We start from the raw sequence: 18,625 nt of genomic DNA, 5'->3' as shown, positions 1-18,625 counted from the left end.
GTGTGGGTCTGTGTGGGGTGTGCAGGGGTCTCAGCCGGCTGTGCGGGGGTCTGTGCAGGGCGTGTGGGAGTCTCTGCGGCGGGCGGGGGTCTCTGTGCGGCCGTGCGGGGGTCTGTGCGAGGCATGCGGGAGACTCTGCGGCGGGCGGGGGTCTCTGTGTAGCGTGCAGGGGTCTCTGCCGGCCGTGCAGGGGTCTATGCGATCATGCGGGGGTCTCTGCTGGCCGTGCGGGGGTCTGTGCGGGGCGTGCAGGGGTCTGTGCGGGGGTCTGTGCGGGGGTCTGTGCGGGGGTCTCTGCCGGAGATCTGTAGGAGATCTGCTCCTACATCATGCTGCTCCCAGATGGGGCAGCAAAAATTTGGTGAAAAATTCCAATGAATGAAATCCTATTTTAAAAAAAGACAGTAAAGCAAGTTAAAAAAATGTTGCCATTGGTGTCCATGTCCTTTACAAAAGAACTTCAGACAAGGAAAACAACAACTTACCACTAGAATTCAGGCACCAATAAGTGATAAATGTTCTATATATGTCCTAGATTTTATTCTAAGCAGACCTTCAGATAATAAAAGGCTAGTTCTCATTTTCTGTGACTTGGTAATGCCACCAGTGGAGCATCTGATAATGAGAGTATTCCTTGGCCATAGCGGTCTGTATAATAGGTCACTATAAATGAACCCCACAGGATACATTTTCCATATATTTCACAGTCCACCTCCCCTCAGCTTTGTATGCCTGAATTTTATTGCATAATATTGTTTCCAGTTTGTAAAATTGTAGCAGGATATTTGGAAATACGAGAATTGCTTTGTAGCTTTTATTTGCTTGAGGGAAAAAAAAAGGCAATTTATTCACTGTTTAATTTTTCAATGCAGCGAAGCATTGTTGGAAATGTGTTTTTACTAGGAAATATGGCTCGCTAATCACATTAATGCAAGCATAAATTATTTTAAGACCATAGACTTCATTAGGAAGAGGATGCAGGTTTCATTTCTACGCGGTTCTGAGTGCACGCTGCGCTGTATTTATGGGTTATTGTAACGGTCTGTATGGCAGAGATTTAAAAAGTTGATAATCACAGAGAGAGGTGCGGGTGACAGAGGCTACAGAATGAAGCACATGCGGTTTATGGAGCCATCTCTCTTTCTCTATACCAGTTTGATTTTTCGTTCCCATGGTTGGGTGAATATGTGTTCTTTAAGCACAGATGGATCACGGAAAAGGAGTCATTTAAGGAGTTCTATCAAAAGAGACAATCCCTTTTGGAATGATTCGCCCTAGGGTGGTCAGCCCATTGCCCTCGCTCACAGTCCCAGCAGGCATATCTGATTATGCAGGAGGGAGTTGCAACCAACCAAGTATTTAATTGTCCCACGGCAGGGACAATGTAATATTAAATAATGGTTATTCAGATGAATGGTTATTTCTGTAAGGCCGGGGTCACAGTTCAATGCGAGAAACTTGCATCAAGTCCCGGCACTGCCTCTGGCAATCGGGACTGTAGAGTGCGGCAGCATAGAAATACATGCAGCCGCACGCTCCGGTCCCGAGTGCCGGCGGTTGTGCCGGGTATTGATGTGCGAGTTTCTCACATTGACCTCGCAAGTGTGACCCCGGCCTAATACAAGCCCTGTTGGAGTAAACCAGAAAGTAGTCACGTGTGCAGAATGGCTCTCCATCTTGGCTTACGAAAGGGTTCCAAAATGGACCTCTCTGTGGTGCCTCCATGTTCTGCTAAGGCATATGGGTAGGGTTTGTCTCAAAGGGGTTTAATCAATTCAGGACCCCATATAAAACAGTAAGTATTTACTCACCTCCAACAGTGGCACCGTTCTAGCAAGGTCAGCGCCGCAGTTCTCGGAAAACTATGTGACCTCTGTCATGTGCTGCCTACAGCCCGTAAGTGGACGCTCTTTTCTGCAGCTCAACAATATTCCAAAAATGAAAAAATAGGGCCGCACACCTTAAGTATTAAGTTAATGCACAAAGAATATGAAGAGTAAGGCAGCGCATCCAGTGAAATTAAAATTGTATTAACCCATGCGCCGTTTCAGCACCAATGAGCTTTTATCAAGCATTAAGTCAATATACTGGTGCGCAAAAACGTTATGTGGCCAATATACAAGCATATACATACACGATGCGTCAGAGTTTTAATGTAAAACACTGGTGTTACAATTTTGAAAAGACTTATGGCGAAACAGGGAATAAATATTACCTTGTAATCCAGCTGCTAAAGATCCCCATCGTTCCCAAGAACAGGGCTCATTCTCTATAGGGCTGCAAAAAAAACACGTTCCGCAACAGACTGATGGAGAGTAAATGGAGCGGAGGTGCACATGTTCGACATCTGCTCCATTCAGATTCGTCCTCAGGATCGGTGGTGGTCCTCGCAGTCCGACCTCAACTATTGGAAAGTTATCCTCTATTCTGTGCATAGGGGATAACGTCATAACTTGGCACAAAGTGATACTTTGAGACAATTTGTTCTCTTCTCTATTTTCAGCTACATGTATGTAGTAACTTTGGAAAGAAAAATTACAAAAAAATGCATCTAAAGAAATTGAAAGCAGTAGCCGAATGGTTTTTGGACAGCTGATCTTCTAGAGCGTGCCGATTACTGCCCATCCCCAGAGTACTTCCTTGTCATTCTAAATAACGCCCAAAGAAATCACATTTTTAGGCCATTTATGTCTGAGCATTTCAAGCGAGGAGACAGCATCTTCTCCGAATACTTGTCGTAAAACATGCTTTCTTCTGACTTTTGATATCCCAGTTTATGATTCTCAGCTTTTATGGATTTTTACTCAACATAAAAATCAGGTTAGCTATCTACTGTAAATTGCAAGCATCGGACTTTAGAAAATGTCTTTTACCGATGGAATAGTAATGAAAAGGAAATCAATGCAAACAAGAGAGATATTTTTCTCCAAAGAAGAGAAACTATAAAACAAACAACTAATTGGTGTCTGTAAATGAGTGCAGGAATTCTCTAAGGCTTCCCCTAATGTGAACATAAACTGACACACACTTTACTTTTTCTAATGAAATGAAAAGAATAGGCTGTACACAATAGGATCATTCAACATCTGCTAGGCACCTCAGGGGTTAATAATAAGTAGATGACTATGATATGAGGACTTTTAACCCTCTCTGGTTCCACCTATAAATCAACACCGACAGCGATTAGGCTTTGTGAATATCTACTATATAATTGTCTAAGGGTTACTTCCGTCTTTCTGTCTGTCCTTCTGTCTGTCTTTCTTTCTGTCACGGAAATCCCAAGTCACTGATTGGTCGTGGCCGTTTTGCCACGACCAATCAGCGACGGGCACTGTCCGGCAGCAAAATGGCCGCTCCCTACTCTCCTGCCGTCAGTGTCCCCTCCATACTCCCCCCCAGTCAGCGCTCACACAGGGTTAATGGCAGCGTTAACAAACCACGTTATGCTGCGGGTAACGCAGTCCGTTAACGCTGCCATTAACCCTGTGTGACCAACTTTTTACTATTGATGCTGCCTATGCGGCATCAATAGTAAAAAGATCTAATGTTAAAAATAATAATTAAAAAAAAAATCATTGTATACTCACCCTCTGTCGGCCCCCTGGATCCAGCTGAGGCCTTTCCCGCTTCTCGTGACACTCCGGTAACCAGTCCATGCATTGCTGTCTTGCGAGATGATGCCGTAGCGGTCTCGCGAGACCGCTAAGTCATCATCTCGCGAGACCGCAATGCACTCTTGGGACCGGAGCGTCGTGAAGAGCATCGGTAAATGCCTCGGCTGGATCCGGGGGGGGGGGGGGGAGGGGGGTCGACGGAGGGTGAGTATATCACTATTTTTTATTTAATTCTTTTTTCAACAGGGATATGGTGCCCACATTGCTATATACTATGTGGGCTGTGTTAGATACTCCGTGGGTGGTGTTCTATACTACATCTCTGTGCTATATACTATATGGGCTGTGCTATATACTACATGGCTATGGTATATATTACGTGGCTGGGCAATATACTACATCGCTGTGCTCTATACTACGTGGCCTGTGTTATATACTACGTCACTGATATATACTACGTGGCTGTGCTATATACTACGTGGCTGGGCCATATACTATGTGGCTGTGCTCTATACTACGTGGCAGTGCTATATTCTCTGTGGCTGTGTTATATACTGCATCTCTGTGCTATATACTACGTGGCTGGGCAATATACTACGTGGCTGTGCTATATAGTATGTGGCTGTGCTATATACTACGTGGCTGTAAACTACATACATATTCTAGAATACTCGATGCGTTAGAATTGGGCCACCATCTAGTGGTTGTATAAAGGGCATGCGGCATAATTTTAAAGTTCGGGAAAATTCAGACTTGAGGATTTCACCTTTTGCACTGCAAAAGGTTGAAATCCTTGGCAAATCCTCATCAAAATCCATAGAGAAGACCTCCAGATTTATTGGATTATTTGTGCATGGTGTAAAATTATGTTGAATGTGAATCTGCCAAAATTGGATTCCCATAGAGGTTGAGTACTTCAAATTATGTAAACAGGCGCCTAAAGGATTTTTCAGATATTGTACAAAACCGATCGAATAAAAATCATAGTATGTTCCTTTATAGTTCTGATGTACTAAGACGTTCTCTACTTGAAGCTTTTCTCCTAGAGGAGAATATCTTTGATCACACAGAGTACAATGGAGTCTATCTGACTACACACAGACATTGTAGGTATAAGCAATGGGCCGGCTCAGTTAGCTACATGTGGAGTCCTTAGGGGAAGGCGAAATGATAATGAAATTATAATTTCTGAACATTATTGAACCTGAAGGCATCATAACCATCTAGTTGAAGAGGAAGGAAAATGTTTACCGATTCATGTAGTGATAGAAAGACACAAATATGTAAAATCCGGCTAGAAGACAAAGAAAAACAAAAGAAGTAGAGGAGATGAGTGAATAATATAACAAAATGTATCTCTGTAGTCATAGGTGCTGCGATAATTAGACCAGTCAGACCAACAAGGCCATGGTCATTTTTCACTGAGGAAATAGTCAGCAAGAGCAGAGCAAAATCTACATCTTACATGCAAATTTGCACAGGTAAAATGTGTAACTCTTCTATTTTACAGTAATATGTCAATTAATGGGGTTTCTCAAAAAGCAATATACTGTATCTTGTTGTTACGTTGTGGATTATTCCCACAAACTTGACTACTAAAGTCTTATACAAATGTAGACTAGAATACGAGTCTGGTGTTACGTACAGATTTTAGGCATGTTCCTGTTTTTTTCTACGGGTCTTTTTTTATGTTTTGCTGTGAGAAGCTCACTAGAAAGTCTCATGAAAGTTGGATGTATGTAAGAATGAGCACGTTGTTTATAAGGCAGGTGAAGACTGAAGCCTTCTACAGTTTCCTGGGTATACAGTAGAACAAAACAATGATGACCATCAACTATTTATAAGCTCCCATTAAAGTAAAAGGGGAAGGGGGCTATATGGGCTGACTCACCAGTCAGGTCATGTGGCATCCTCTGACTTGGTGGCACAAACTGCATAAACCTTGCCGACTCTAACTCTTTGACACACGGCAGGAGATGCCAATATGCCTTAAAGAGGTTGTCCACTACAAGGACAACCCCTTCTTAAACTAAATGTTCAGCCACGCTAAAATTATGAAACCTATACTCATCTCCTGTGCCGGCTCCATTCATGCGGTGTCGGCGCTCGCGGTCTCGGGGCTGTGATGCGGTGGAATGACACATAACCCTGGCGCCCAATCAGCGCTGGTGTCACTGTCTCCGCCTTCGCGCAAACTGATCATGAAGAGGAAGTCCGGAATGAGCTGCAGCCATGGCTTCCACTTCATGTTCTGTTTGTTCAAAGGCAAAAAAAAATTGATGCCAGCCCTGTTTGGGCGCCAGTGTCATCTGTCACCACACTGCATCACAGCCCCAGAGAGAGGGAGTGCTGACACTGCGGGAACAGCATCGGCACGGGAGGTAAGTATAGGCAGTATAATTTTATCGGGGCCGATTTAGTTTAAGAAGGGGTTGTCCTAGTAGTGGATAACTCCTTTGACAAAAGTTTCTGGTGGGGGTACAATGTTCAAATTAGTATAAGAAGTGAGACTCCCTCTTCCAGTTGCTCTCTGCTTGCTGCTGCTTACAACATACAGAGGCCAATAAGGGCCCAGTCACCTATAATGGCACCATCCGGAATTTATATATGACCGCTCCTCCTTGTGCCAAACTTACATGAGTTTAGTGTACAGCACACAGAACGATAAGGTAGAAGAGGAAATTGATGCAGCTGTATATTGCCAGTATACTATAATACGTAAATGTGCATCAGACCCCAGAGGGTAACATTGTTCTAATAATGCTCTGAATTTCTTGTGTATTTCAGATCAGAGCACAGGCATAAGGAAACAGCTGAACTTACAAAGTATGGTCAACTTTCTAACGTGAACCTGATAATACCTGTAGTGTTTGGCTCTGGGATGGAGGTCGAATATGAGACCATATAATGTGGAAGGTGAGACATTGCTGTCTCGGCTTCTTCATTGGTTTGTCTCAAGAAATATCGTTGTTCTACTACAGTGAAAACTCTGCATTTCAAGTAAAAAGCATTTGCTGATATTAGTAATGACTTTCATGGGAAATGAAATCACAAATTGAATTACTTCATTTGAGGCTGAATCGAGATTGCTAAAATTAAATACCGTATAATATAATCAGTTTCCAGCAGTCAGATCCCGCACAGACTGTATTATGCCGGTGATCACACTCTTGTATTGATAAGTTTCCTGAAAATCTGGTCTGATTCACCATGAGCACAGCACCGCCTCTACCAGCATCTCTGCCATGCAGGTTGCCTTAATACAGTGTTCCCCATGTCCGGTCCTCAAGAGCTACCAACAGGTCATGTTTTCAGGATTTCCTTAGTATTGCCCAGGTGATGGAATTATTGCCTGTGCAGGTGATGCAATTATCACCTGTGCAATACTAAGGAAATCCTGAAAACATGACCTGTTGGTGGCTCTTGAGGACCGGAGTTGGGGAACACTGCCTTAATATATGCCTATAAGGCTCTACATTCTGCGTCACAAGATCCGCGGTCAGTCCATGCATTGAGGTCATTATACCGACTGTGATATACTGCAGTCAGAACTTAGCTTTACTGAAGTGAATGCATTGTGCGTTGAAAGGGAAATGAATTTCTCACCTTTATTTTTTTCATTCCATTTTTCTGTTCTGTGAACAAAGGTACAAAATTCATACACAGGATGGATCCACTACAGTTGCAAACAAAATTAATTTAAACTAGCAACCATTGTTCATTGACTCTAATGTAAAAGAAACGGACAGGTTGTTTCCAGGTGCTGCCCATTATATTAGACGGAGCAGTAAGTTTGTTTGTAAGACTTTGTTTTTTATTGTGAAGAGAAAAAAGTGCAAAGCAGACAAATTAGAAGCTTCAGTTTTTCTCAGTTTTCCTCAAAGGTACCTACTAAAATCAATGGGTATTTTAAAGGAAGCGTTGTTTGTATTTTTCAAAGATGGAACAGACAAATTGAAAACAATTGAGTAAATGCAGAGAAAACATCAATTATGTATGGGGATAGGGCTACAAGTCAAGATGTGTCACCAGACAATGACATTGTGGTGTCTGTAAAGAAGCAGCCGGAAAAATCCCGGATTCAAGGTATGTGTCACTGTGCTGGATAGCTTCGGTGATATAGGACTCAGAGACAAAGGCCCTGCAGTGTTAAGTGGTCTTTCACTGAGCCTGGATTTTGGGTCCAGGTTTTTGGAGTGGCCAGAAAAGCTGGGTGGGACTGGTCATTCCCATACATCCATTCCAGGTTTTGATAGAAATATTTATTTGCCTCTGTGCAGTCTGTCAGTCGAGGTGGAAAGACCTCTGATATGCTGGTCAGTCTGCCAGAAGTTGACTGGGTGTGGGCCCAGTATGCAAACAGATGAGCCCATAACTGCTGTGGGAAATGTTTTAGTTTGTGTATTTTTTGTCACACCCTTTTTATGCCAAAGCAAAGCTATTTCCGTTTGTGTGCTGTGATCATTCAAGGGCTTTTTAATAAACCGTGCAATCTTTGACACCAGAACTGGATCCCTGTGTGTAAGCTACTAGCTGTCTAGAAGCCTCAACCCCCTACATCAGGGGTGTCAAACTGCATTCCTCCAGGACTGCAAACAGGTTGTGTTTTCAGGATTTCCTTGTACTGCACAGGTGATAATTTAATCACCTACACAAATAATGAGTTGGTGATTAAATTATCACCTGTGCAGTACAAGGAAATCCTGAAAACATGACCGGTTTGCAGCCCTCGAGGAATGCAGTTTGACACCCCCGCCCTACATGTCTCATTGCAATATCGTATTCTGTGCAATAACAGAATATGGGCCCTTTGCAGTCCAATAGCTCGTCATACTGCACAATTCCACCTGCTTTTGAGGTGGAAATGGCCCACCTACACCTTGGGCCCATGTGTGGCTGCACAGATTGCACAAATGGCATGTGCGCCACTGTCTGAAATAGAGTGTGTATTCAAAAACTCGGCACTCAATTTGAACAATAACATGAACAGTGACGGGGGAAACTCTCACATCATTCCGCAGGCTCTACATCTATACCATCCGCAAACTTGACGGATAGACAGACTGGTATGTTCTCTCTATATATGGCACGAAACGTCCCTTAGAATCCACTCCTTGAAATATGAACGTTTTTCACATATATCTCTCCAGATCAAGTTCTATCACTCTGAACCTATCGGTTGATCCTATTTAATAGACGTACGGTTATCTGGCATGTGTCACTATACCTTAATCACCATTCATTCCTCTCCACCAGCAGAGTTCAGTCTGTAATGTATCCTGTCTCTGTTCATGTTATTGCTTACTATATGAGTTTAGGTTGCACAGGTACCAAGCTTGTAATCTTTTTTCCACTTCTATCTAAATTGACTATAATTGACTTTTGATGTGTTTGTATATACCTTATTTAGTTTATCACTTTTTTCTTTTTGTAACTTCTATGTAGTAACTGAGGAAGGTCTGAAGTAAGACCAAAACGTTTTGCTACTACAATGGACAACAATAAACCATCACTTGTTTATTCAAGTTGAGTGCCGAGTTTTTGAATGCACATTGATGGTTTGGGAACCTACTCGAGCACCCTCTCTAGTTGTGCGCACGGTTATCCATTTCACTGTCTGAAATAGAGTCTCAAATGTTTCCAAATGTGTTAAATTTTCCATTGTGCATCTGAAAACTGCTGTTGAGTGACACTGACAAGCCATCTTGTAGACCTAGCCCAAACTAGATTCCAACTGTATATAAAAGCTAGAGCAGACACTTATCCCAACAACACTTCATTAAGCATTTCTGGAGTTTGTTCCATCTGGACAACCCCTGTTTAATTTCCCAGACAGAAAATGGATGTCCATTGGGGATGGGGCTCCTCTCAAGGTCCTCATTTTTTACAGGTGCAGGTTATATGCTTTAGTAATTTAATTCAACCCAACTGGATTACATTTACCCTGTGGATACTCTTCGTACGAACACACAAAACTGCGCTATGTCTGGTGACTAATCTCAGACATCCCTACCAGGCTATCGGAACTGCGATCTTTATGCGAATCCATCTTTTTCCCGACATTCCATTTCTGCCCAGAACAGAACATATTTGTTTGGTTACTGGAAACCTCAATGGTTTTTGAGAAAAAAAAGTGTTATCAATCTGTTAGCGTGAGTTTGTCACGCACAAGAAATGGATGGCTAGCAGCTCCTAATGAAACCGACCAAAAGGCTAGAATGGATGTGTCAGAGTCATATCTCTTCTCTCACCGAACAGGGAAGGGCAATTAAACATGAATATCATTTCGCCTCGTAGATAAGGTAGACGGCAATGCCTCAGGCTGTGTGAGGAATCAGCGTGGCAGAAAGACGAGCTCACCCCGTGACTAACAGCAGCTTTTATATCACTAGGGAAAGAACAATGACATATGTGTATTGCCGGTTATAAATGTATCCTGCCTCCAGTATTCCAGCCATAAAGAGGTTTCTAATACAAGACATTTGTCTTTGTTAGGCTGCATTCTAGAGAAGAAGAGAAAACCAAAGAAGACCAGATAGCTACACTTGGGTGGCTGTATAGGAGAGGTGAGAATAATAATTTGTATTTTTTAAACCCACTCTACCCTTCAACACAGTCTAGCAAAATGGCTGCCAGATGACCATCATTTTGCAGGGGTCGAGTGAACTGAATCCAGAAAAAATTGGATTGTAAGACACCCTAATTTTGGGGGAAATTTGTAGCAGGTTTGATTTGTTTTGAATCGAATCACTCATGTCTAATGCCAAGTATGGTATAAGTAGATCATATTATACACCTGGAGCAAATATAATGCAGATTATATACCCTCTGGATAGAGTCTAAAACTCCAACAGCATGCCAGTGTACTTCTCCAAATGCCCTCTTGTAGTGTCCACCAAATTGTTTGCATCATTGGGAAAACCAGCTCCTATGATTGTGAAGCAAATGCTAATGTAATTAAAGGGAATCTGTCATCAAATTTTTGCTATTTAATATGAGAGCAGCATATTATAGGGAAATGAAGCCTGATTCTGGGGATGTCTCACTTATAAGGCTATGTGTTATACTTTCAATACAATGAGCACTTTTATCAGTAGGAGATTTTCACTAGAGGACTAGGTCTCACATGCAAGACAGTCCAGCTAATCTGTGTAACCCCACCCCTACTACTGATTGCCAGCAACTTGCCAATCAGAGGTGTGGGCGGGTTTATACACAGCTCAGCATTCAGAACTGCTGCATCTACAGCAGAGAAAACAGTGATTCTATCAAAACTGCTCCAAGCAGTTCAGAAAGTCATATAGCCTTGAAATCAGGGACTCAGCCCCTACATCATGCTACTCTCAGATTACATAACAAAACCTGCTGACAGATTCTCGTTAAGTAAATAGCTTGGTCATGTACATCATTCTGACCTTGCAGATTGGTTAGGCTGGGTTCACATCCATCTTAGAAATTCAATTTTTCTGTTCTATTGTAAGACATAAAACAGAATTCGTCCTAAGGATGATGCATTACATGAAGGACACAAGCCACACCAGAATGATCTAGTTGAGTAAAATAGAGTCTGACACGTGTGCATCATTATACTGGGAGAAAAAGTTACCTTGCGGTACAATTAAGGAACCTGCTATGGAGAGTCGTTACAGAGGCTCCAATGGGATAAGAGCCCAAGTGTCACTTTCTTGGCTGTTCTCCTGTAATTGTATATTTATGGCATATGCAAGATGATATTAACCTTTATGCCACTGTATAAATAGTAAATGATTTCTCCCTGCGGCTGAGAGCCACACTGTCAATGTACGGCAACGACAAGAGGACAGAGCTGTACCAAACTGTGCAGCGTGAAGATCAGAGTGACAGCGGCAGTCAGACCCCAGAACTAATGTTAATGAGTTAGGCAAGAGATTAACACAGAATGTCCCAAAGAGAAAGATGCCAGGATAGCAGCTCATGTCACGCTGTAACATGTGCCTGGCTCTGGTACTTCACTCCTGTTTTCAGCACTTAGCATAAGAATCTTGAGTGGCAATAAAGCTGTATTACAAGACCTCCCGACTTCGTAAAGGGATTCTGTCACCCCCAAAATCGTATATGAGCTGCGGCCACCGGCATCAGGGGCTTATCTACAGCATTCTGTAATGCTGTAGATAAGCCCCCGATGTAACCTGAAAGATGAGAAACAAAGGTTATATTATACTCACCCAGGGGCGGTCCCGCTGCGGTCCGGGTACGATGGCTGTCTCCGGTCCAGCGCCTCCTATCTTCATACCATGACGTCCTCTTCTTGTCTTCTTGCCGCGGCTCCTGCGGAGGCGTACTTTGCCTGCCCTGTTGAGGGCAGAGCAAAGTACTGCAGTGCGCAGGTGCTGGGAAACATCAGAGAGGCCCGGCGCCTGCGCACTGCAGTACTTTCCTCTGCCCTCAACAGCACAGATATAATACACCTGCGCAGGAGCCGCGGCCAGAAGACAAGAGGACGTCATCGTATGAAGATAGGACCGGACCGCCACGCCCAGCGGGACCACCCCTGGGTGAGTATAAAATAACCTTTATTTCTCATCTTTCAGGATACATCGGGGGCTTATCTACACATTACAGAATGCTGTAGATAAGCCCCTGATGCCGGAGGCTGCAGCTCATATACGATTTTGGGGTGACAGATTCCCTTTAAGGAAGCCAAAAGGTCCCAAATAAAAAGACTGTTGTAGATTTTGCCTTAGGACCCACACGCTCATTTGTGGAGACTGGTAGGAGACGGCCCCTTTGCAAGAGCAGAATATGAACCCTTTGAAGTCCAAACATGCAATATTCTACCAATTACGCTTTGAAGGTGGTAGTGGGCCCCCTTACCTATTGCGTCCAGTGGCAGATATTGACAACTTGGGGACCCTGTGCAAGAAATATGTCTGGGCCCCCTCCCTTCCCAGCATGCCGCTGATCATGAGGACAATCTATCCATGGGATCCCGGCCGCAGCCTTGTGCGCTGAGCAATATGCCAGATTGCTCTCATTATCACCGCCCTGCAGGCAAGGGCGTGTATAGAGTTCACAGGGTACCACAGCAAAAGTTCTATTTGGGCCCCCACACCTCTAATATACATATATATTTCTACTTTTTACAGAGATGGAAATATATATCTCTGCTAGGATTCGGTTCTGCTGAGCCCAACCATGTATACAATATATTAAATTATATGTCTTATCTATACCATCTTGTATCTGATAAAGGGTTATTCTCCAAATAAATCAAGTCATCCCCAATTCCGATGATAAGGAACAACTTACTGACTTTAGGAGGACTGACCACTTGGACCCCCAGCAATGCTGAGAACAGGACTCTGCAGCTCAGCCATGAATGGATTAGAAGGGCGCATGCTTGACTTCTGCTCTATTCATTGTCTATGGAACTGATGGAAATAGCCAAGGGCAGCGCTCAGCTGCACAATAGATAATGGAGAGCAGAGGCCGAGTGTGCACAACTCTGCTCCATTTAGGACAAGACTGCAGACCTGTTATGTTTGCTAATGACAGGTGTCCAGAAACACAGTGTGCTTAGCGATCAGAGCGCACACAGTGATCTGACAAATAACCAAAAATACAAGAACGAGCTCTGAGACGTGGAAACTCTGTAGACTGCACACCTGATCCTATCCTAAACACAACTAAAAGCGGCTGTGGATTGCGCCTAACAACTACCTAGGCAACTCGGCACAGCCTAAGAAACTAGCTAGCCTGAAGATAGAAAAATAGGCCTGACTTGCCCCAGAGAAATTCCCCAAAGGAAAAGGCAGCCCCCCACATATAATGACTGTGAGTAAGATGAAAAGACAAAACGTAGGGATGAAATAGATTCAGCAAAATGGGGCCCGATATTCTAGGACAGAGCGAGGACAGTAAAGCGAACTTTGCAGTCTACAAAAAACCCTAAAGCAAAACCACGCAAAGGGGGCAAAAAAAACCCACCGTGCCGAACTAACGGCACGGCGGTACACCCTTTGCGTCTCAGAGCTTCCAGCAAAACAAAAGACAAGCTGGACAGAAAAAAAGCAACAAAAAAGCAAAAAGCACTTAGCTATACAGAGCAGCAGGTCACAGGAACAATCAGGAGAAGCTCAGATCCAACACTGAAACATTGACAAGGAGCAAGGATAGCAGCATCAGGCGGAGTTAAGTAATGAAGCAGTTAACGAGCTCACCAGAACACCTGAGGGAGGAAGCTCAGAAGCTGCAGTACCAATTGTGACCACAGGAGTGAATTCAGCCACAGAATTCACAACAGTACCCCCCCCCCTTGAGGAGGGGTCACCGAACCCTCACCAGAGCCCCCAGGCCGACCAGGATGAGCCGCATGAAAGGCACGAACAAGATCGGAAGCATGAACATCAGAGGCAAAAACCCAGGAATTATCTTCCTGAGCATAACCCTTCCATTTAACCAGATACTGGAGTTTCCGTCTAGAAACACGAGAATCCAAAATCTTCTCCACAATATACTCCAATTCCCCCTCCACCAAAACCGGGGCAGGAGGCTCAACAGATGGAACCATAGGTGCCACGTATCTCCGCAACAACGACCTATGGAATACATTATGTATGGAAAAGGAGTCTGGGAGGGTCAAACGAAAAGACACAGGATTGAGAACCTCAGAAATCCTATACGGACCAATAAAACGAGGTTTAAATTTAGGAGAGGAAACCTTCATAGGAATATGACGAGAAGATAACCAAACCAGATCCCCAACACGAAGTCGGGGACCCACACGGCGTCTGCGATTAGCGAAAAGTTGAGCTTTCTCCTGGGACAAGATCAAATTGTCCACTACCTGAGTCCAGATCTGCTGCAACCTATCCACCACAGAATCCACACCAGGACAGTCCGAAGACTCAACCTGTCCTGAAGAGAAACGAGGATGGAACCCAGAATTGCAAAAAAATGGAGAAACCAAGGTAGCCGAGCTGGCCCGATTATTAAGGGCGAACTCAGCCAACGGCAAAAAGGACACCCAATCATCCTGGTCTGCAGAAACAAAACATCTCAGATATGTTTCCAAGGTCTGATTGGTTCGTTCGGTCTGGCCATTAGTCTGAGGATGGAAAGCCGAGGAAAAGGATAGGTCAATGCCCATCCTACCACAAAAGGCTCGCCAAAACCTTGAAACAAACTGGGAACCTCTGTCAGAAACAATATTCTCAGGAATGCCATGCAACCGAACCACATGCTGAAAGAACAAAGGTACCAAATCAGAGGAGGAAGGCAATTTAGCCAAGGGCACCAGATGGACCATTTTAGAAAAGCGATCACAGACCACCCAAATGACTGACATCTTTTGATAAACGGGAAGGTCAGAAATGAAATCCATCGAAATATGTGTCCAAGGCCTCTTTGGGACCGGCAAGGGCAAAAGCAACCCACTGGCACGAGAACAGCAGGGCTTAGCCCTAGCACAAATCCCACAGGACTGCACAAAAGTACGTACATCCCGTGACAGAGATGGCCACCAGAAGGATATAGCCACTAACTCTCTGGTACCAAAGATTCCAGGATGACCAGCCAACACCGAACAATGAAGTTCAGAGATAAGTTTATTAGTCCACCTATCAGGGACGAACAGTTTCTCTGCTGGACAACGATCAGGTTTATTCGCCTGAAATTTTTGCAGCACCCGCCGCAAATCAGGGGAGATGGCAGACACAATGACTCCTTCCTTGAGGATACCCGCTGGCTCAGATAAACCCGGAGAGTCGGCCACAAAACTCCTAGACAGAGCATCCGCCTTCACATTTTTAGAGCCCGGAAGGTACGAAATCACAAAGTCGAAGCGGGCAAAAAATAACGACCAACGGGCCTGTCTAGGATTCAAGCGCTTGGCAGACTCGAGATAAGTCAAGTTCTTATGATCAGTCAATACCACCACGCGATGCTTAGCTCCTTCAAGCCAATGACGCCACTCCTCGAATGCCCACTTCATGGCCAGCAACTCTCGATTGCTCACATCATAATTACGCTCAGCGGGCGAAAACTTCCTGGAAAAGAAAGCACATGGTTTCATCACTGAGCAATCAGAACCTCTCTGTGACAAAACCGCCCCTGCTCCAATCTCAGAAGCATCAACCTCGACCTGGAACGGAAGAGAAACATCTGGCTGACACAACACAGGGGCAGAACAAAAACGACGCTTCAACTCCTGAAAAGCTTCCACAGCAGCAGAAGACCAATTAACCAAATCAGCACCCTTCTTGGTCAAATCGGTCAATGGTTTGGCAATGCTAGAAAAATTACAGATGAAGCGACGATAAAAATTAGCAAAGCCCAGGAACTTTTGCAGACTTTTCAGAGATGTCGGCTGAATCCAATCCTGGATGGCTTGGACCTTAACTGGATCCATCTCGATAGTAGAAGGGGTAAAGATGAACCCCAAAAATGAAACTTTCTGCACACCGAAGAGACACTTTGATCCCTTCACAAACAAAGAGTTAGCACGCAGGACCTGAAAAACCATTCTGACCTGCTTCACATGAGACTCCCAATCATCTGAGAAGATCAAAATGTCATCCAAGTAAACAATCAGGAATTTATCCAGATACTCACGGAAGATGTCATGCATAAAAGACTGAAACACAGATGGAGCATTGGCAAGTCCGAACGGCATCACTAGATACTCAAAATGACCCTCGGGCGTATTGAATGCAGTTTTCCATTCATCTCCTTGCCTGATTCTCACCAGATTATACGCACCACGAAGATCTATCTCAGTGAACCAACTAGCCCCCTTAATCCGAGCAAACAAGTCAGATAACAATGGCAAGGGATACTGAAATTTAACAGTGATCTTATTAAGAAGGCGGTAATCAATACACGGTCTCAGCGAACCATCCTTCTTGGCTACAAAGAAGAACCCTGCTCCCAGTGGTGATGACGATGGGCGAATATGTCCCTTCTCCAGGGATTCCTTCACATAACTGCGCATAGCGGCGTGTTCGGGCACGGATAAATTAAATAATCGACCTTTAGGGAATTTACTACCAGGAATCAAATTGATAGCACAATCACAATCCCTATGCGGAGGTAGAACATCGGACTTGGGCTCTTCAAATACATCCTGATAATCAGACAAGAACTCTGGGACCTCAGAAGGGGTGGATGACGAAATCGACAAAAATGGAACATCACCATGTACCCCCTGACAACCCCAGCTGGATACCGACATGGAATTCCAATCCAATACTGGATTATGGGTTTGTAGCCATGGCAACCCCAACATGACCACATCATGCAGATTATGCAACACCAGAAAGCGAATAACTTCCTGATGTGCAGGAGCCATGCACATGGTCAGCTGGGCCCAGTATTGAGGTTTATTCTTGGCCAAAGGTGTAGCATCAATTCCTCTCAATGGAATAGGACACCGCAAAGGCTCCAAGAAAAACCCACAACGTTTAGCATAATCCAAATCCATCAGATTCAGGGCAGCGCCCGAATCCACAAACGCCATGACAGAAAACGACGACAAAGAGCATATCAAGGTAATGGACAGAAGGAATTTGGACTGTACAGTACCAATGACGGCAGACCTAGCGGACCGCTTAGTGCGCTTAGGACAATCAGAAATAGCATGAGTGGAATCACCACAGTAGAAACACAGACCATTCAGACGTCTGTATTCCTGCCGTTCAACTCTGGTCATAGTCCTATCGCACTGCATAGGCTCAGGTTTAACCTCAGGCAGTACCGCCAAATGGTGCACAGATTTACGCTCGCGCAAGCGTCGACCGATCTGAATGGCCAAAGACAAAGACTCATTCAAACCAGCAGGCATAGGAAATCCCACCATGACATCCTTAAGAGCCTCAGAGAGACCCTTTCTGAACAAAGCTGCCAGCGCAGATTCATTCCACTGAGTGAGCACTGACCATTTCCTAAATTTCTGACAATATACTTCTATATCATCCTGACCCTGGCACAAAGCCAGCAAATTTTTCTCAGCCTGATCCACTGAATTAGGCTCATCGTACAGCAATCCGAGCGCCAGGAAAAACGCATCGACACTACTCAATGCAGGGTCTCCTGGCGCAAGAGAAAATGCCCAGTCTTGAGGGTCGCCGCGCAAAAAAGAAATAATAATCAAAACCTGTTGAATAGGATTACCAGAAGAATGAGGTTTCAAGGCCAGAAATAGCTTACAATTATTTTTGAAACTTAGAAACTTAGTTCTATCTCCAAAAAACAAATCAGGAATAGGAATTCTTGGTTCTAACATAGATTTCTGATCAATAGTATCTTGAATTTTTTGTACATTTATAACGAGATTATCCATTGAAGAGCACAGACCCTGAATATCCATGTCCACACCTGTGTCCAGAATCACCCAAATGTCTAGGGGAAAAAAAAAAAAAGTGAACACAGAGCAGAAAAAAAAAAAAAAATGATGTCAGAACTTTTTCTTTCCCTCTATTGAGAATCATTAGTTAGGCTCCTTGTACTGTTATGTTTGCTAATGACAGGTGTTATGAAGGCAATCCAGAAACACAGTGTGCTTAGCGATCAGAGCGCACACAGTGATCTGACAAATACCCAAAAATACAAGAACGAGCTCTGAGACGTGGAAACTCTGTAGACTGCACACCTGATCCTATCCTAAACACAACTAAAAGCGGCTGTGGATTGCGCCTAACAACTACCTAGGCAACTCGGCACAGCCTAAGAAACTAGCTAGCCTGAAGATAGAAAAATAGGCCTGACTTGCCCCAGAGAAATTCCCCAAAGGAAAAGGCAGCCCCCCACATATAATGACTGTGAGTAAGATGAAAAGACAAAACGTAGGGATGAAATAGATTCAGCAAAGTGGGGCCCGATATTCTAGGACAGAGCGAGGACAGTAAAGCGAACTTTGCAGTCTACAAAAAACCCTAAAGCAAAACCACGCAAAGGGGGCAAAAAAAACCCACCGTGCCGAACTAACGGCACGGCGGTACACCCTTTGCGTCTCAGAGCTTCCAGCAAAACAAAAG

General features: G+C 44.1%; 1 protein-coding gene and 1 long non-coding RNA gene across 2 annotated transcripts in view; one reads left to right on the top strand and one right to left on the bottom strand.

Moving 5' to 3' along the window:
• The window catches only part of PLPP4 (phospholipid phosphatase 4), a 150,843-nt gene that overhangs the window by 101,243 nt on the left and 30,975 nt on the right, over positions 1-18,625 (bottom strand). The window lies entirely within an intron of this gene.
• LOC138665808 (uncharacterized) overlaps positions 10,042-18,625 on the top strand; it is a 46,944-nt gene continuing 38,360 nt past the window's right edge. The window contains exon 1 of the long non-coding RNA XR_011318527.1: positions 10,042-10,180. This is a non-coding gene — a long non-coding RNA (uncharacterized lncRNA). The remainder of the gene's footprint in view (positions 10,181-18,625) is intronic.

Source organism: Ranitomeya imitator, chromosome 2 (assembly GCF_032444005.1).
Source record: "Ranitomeya imitator isolate aRanImi1 chromosome 2, aRanImi1.pri, whole genome shotgun sequence".
Classification (NCBI taxonomy): domain Eukaryota; kingdom Metazoa; phylum Chordata; class Amphibia; order Anura; family Dendrobatidae; genus Ranitomeya; species Ranitomeya imitator.
The sequence above is the reverse complement of the archived record's forward strand: the minus strand, read 5'-3'. Positions and strand labels throughout refer to the sequence as shown.